Source organism: Balaenoptera musculus, chromosome 2, assembly GCF_009873245.2.
Source record: "Balaenoptera musculus isolate JJ_BM4_2016_0621 chromosome 2, mBalMus1.pri.v3, whole genome shotgun sequence".
Taxonomy (NCBI): domain Eukaryota; kingdom Metazoa; phylum Chordata; class Mammalia; order Artiodactyla; family Balaenopteridae; genus Balaenoptera; species Balaenoptera musculus.
The window spans coordinates 34,861,278-34,865,112 of record NC_045786.1 but is presented as its reverse complement, the minus strand read 5'-3'; positions in this window follow the sequence as shown (position 1 = coordinate 34,865,112).

Here is a 3,835-nt window from a genome sequence, read left to right as displayed (position 1 = left end):
CAAGTTGAGATGCAAAGAGATCAGAGAAGAGATTGTTACAATAAAGGTAATGAGTCATCAGCATATAGATTTTTTGAAAATCTTGAAAACGTCCCCAGAGAAATATAAAATTTGAAGGTCAGCAAGGCAAAGAGAGAGCCTCAGAAACACTAACATTAAGGGGTGGTGTATTAGTTTTCTATGACTTCCATACAAATTACAAAAGTGGCTTAAAGCAACACAACATAAGTGCATGTGCTGCAGAGATTGAAATGTAATGAGGTACTATTATGAGCAACTTTGTGCCCAATTTTTAAAAACAGATAAAATGCACAATTTCCTGGAAAAATATAACTCATCAAAATTGACTCACGAAAAATGGAAAACATAAATTGCCCTGCAAACCTTTAAGGAAAGAAACCAATAGTTAAAAACTTTCTCCAAAAGAAATACTTAAGTCTAAAGGCTTGGGTTCGAACAAAGAGTTAAGGAACATATACTTCTGGTCTCACACAAAATATTCCATAAAATAGGAAAAAAAGGAATTCTCTCCCACTCATTTAATAAAGCAAGCATAACATTGATATCAAAATCAGACAAAGACAGTAAGAAAAAGGGAAACTTCTGATCAGTTTCAGACATGGACTAATGAACAAAAAATAAGCAAGCTGAATCCAGCAATGTGTAGAGGTGACAGTACATCATTAACCAAACAGGATTTATCGCAGGAATGTAAGAAGAGTTTAACTTTAGAAAATCTATTCATGCATTCTGCTACATTCATTGATTAAAGCAGAAAGCCATATGATCATTTCAATAGATGCAGGACAAACTGGTAAAAATATTAAACATTCGTTCATGGTAAATTTTTAACGAACTAGGAATAGAAGGGAACTTTCTTAACCTGTTACAGACTATCTATAAAAACAATCTACTGCAAATCTGAATAAGACATAACTCCTGCCCTCAAGGGGTTCAAAATCAGAAGGTGATAAGCACAGAAAGAGTTATAGCTGTGAATCACAATCATTTTTAAGTCCTCTTAACGGAGAAGAAAATAAGAGTCACCTCAATTAAATCAGTCATCACATTTTAATTTCTTTATATATATATATAATTATATTGCTCAAACATTCCTTTTTCTATGACCTAACCATATAATCTTTCTGCTTTATTGCACCATTTTATCTGTAATTAGATCCTACAGGAGAGTTTTTAAATGCTTTGTTAAAAATCAAGCTATGCTATGAGTAGGACACTTACCTAGTCCACATGAAATTTTGACTCGGAGTAAAATAAAAATTCTGGGGACATTTTGATATAATTTTAAAATAATTTTTTTATTACCAAGTATCATGTGTACACATCCATGGCTCTAACCGTCCCTGTACTTCAAGGAGATTGGAGGCTCATGAACGGGGAGAGAAATGGAGTGAAGGTCAAGAACAGGGTGAGAAGAAACTCAGGGGAATAAGGTAAGAATATCTTTTGTGACCTTTATTCAGCAATAAAAATCTTGGCAGTTGAATGTTCTTTTGTTAAAGGGTTAATTGATAAGTATAAATGTCAAAATTTCCACTCTCTCCTGAGTTTCACTTCATTCTTGGGTACAATATTCTCAGAAAATTGGGTGAAGCTTAGGGAGAAAGGCAGGGGTCTCTTGAATACATTGCTTGATAATAAAATGTTGAAAGTTTTTTGAATGTCTTTTTAAAAATTTCATGTTTATATTCAGTCATTTTATTGTATTTTCAAAAATTTCAGTTTCCAGTTGATTTAGGGGGAAAAAGAAAGGTCCTTCACCACAGATAGTTTGAGAAACACTGAAATAGACTCCATTAAAATCAAGACATGCTATTCACAAGAAGGCCCTGCAAAGATGAAAAGACACACTGCACAATGGAAGAAAATGTTTGCAACACATAGAACTGACAAAGACCTAGTATCTAAAATGTATAAAGAACTCATTCAGATCAATTAGAAAAATGGGCAAAAACTTGAAGAGACACTTCATATAAAAAGAAGTCCTAATGTCCAATAAACATATTAAAAGGCCTCCACCTCATTAGTCATCAGGGAAATGAACATTAAAACCACAATGAAAAACCACGCATAGTTAACAGATTGGCAGAAACTTAAAATCTCCACAAGCCTAAGTTGGTGGGGACCCTGCAAGTTACAGGAACTCTCAGATATTTATTGCTCCTCAGAGTGTAAGTTAGTTCAACTACTTTGAAAAATTTTGTTGGCAGGATCTACTAACTTTGAACGTATACACACCCTATAACCCAATAATTCCTAGGGACCCAACAGAAATGTGGTACATATGTGAACAAATGATGTGTACAAGGAAACTCACAGAGTCATTATTTATAATAGCTCCTAAATGAAAACAATCAAGATGTCTGTCAAAAGTAGAAAGTATAAATCAATTGTGGTATAGTCACATAATGGAAAACTCTTCAGTAGTGGCTTTCAAAGCGTGGGCCACGGAGTAGCAGCACCAACATCACCCGGGAATTTGTCAGGAATGCAGATTCTTGGGTCCCACTTCAGACCTAGTGAATCAGAAATTCTGGAGGTGAGGCTCAGTGCTGTTTTAGCAAGCCCTTCAGATGATTCTGATTCACGTTGAGTGTTGAAAAACACTGGTCGACAGTGATAAGTGTGAATAAATTTTAGTTTTGGGCAGCAACATAAAAGAGTTGCACAAATGTAAATCAACTTTAAGTGGAGTCTAGAATGCTTTCTTGGGGAGGAGAGACATATATTGATATTGCATGATCTAGGTTTGAGTTAGTTCAAACAGAGTTCAGGCAGGCATTATTGCTTTTCTCCATGCTTCTGGGGCTCTGAGGTACAGGCCAGGGGTACCAGACAGAGGAGGCTGAAGAAACGTTTCAGATGGTGTCGGGAGCTGCCAATCAGAACTGGGTGGAGAAACCAGAGACCAACAGTCAGAGCCAGAGGACTGGGAAACAAGTGGTCCTCACACCCTTCCCTCTGGTGTCCAATTACCTCTTCAGTAGGACAGTGCATCTGACACCAGCCTCAGTTTACCCTTCCTGCCTTTAGTCCTTGATTGCTTGACAGTGAGAAAAACAGAAAAAGAGAAAATGATGTCACAGTAAGGATTGCTATGTGAAATTTCACAATTTTTTGTTCTTTCCTACTGAACGTCCCAAAATTAGAAGTGGGAGAGATTGAATTTATACATCAGGTGAAGATATTTTGATTAAAATCAAATTACGTTTAAATTAGAAATCCTGCTTCTGAGAACACATTTCAAGGAAACAAACCTAAATATGAAAAAAATATGCAATGAGATGTTTCTCTATTAGCAAAAATATCAGATAACTACAGTTTCAGTGATGGGGAATAATTAAATAATCATGGTATATTGACCTGATGGAATGTTACTTCTCTGTTAAAATAATTATGAAATTTTTATAGCATAGAAATACTCATATTAAGTGACACAAATTTACACATAAAATATAATTTAAACTATATAAAGCAACCAAGAAATCTATATAGAGGAAAAAATGAAAGCAAATATATCAACATGAAAACAGTTTTTACTTGGGTGATGGGCAAAATAGAACTTTTTTCTACTTTTCCATATTTTTCAAATTCTCTAAAATGAAATTGAATTATCTTTAAAAAGAGGCATAGGTAACAAACTTCAAATTCATATAGTTTAAATGATTACTCAGACAACTTTGGTTTAATCAGATCTGAAAAATGAAACTGAATTGTTTGATAAGATTACTTATAGAATACTATATATTTTCTTTTAATTTGGATTTAGATACAGGTGTAATGTTTAGGATGTACATGTCTATTTTACAGCAGA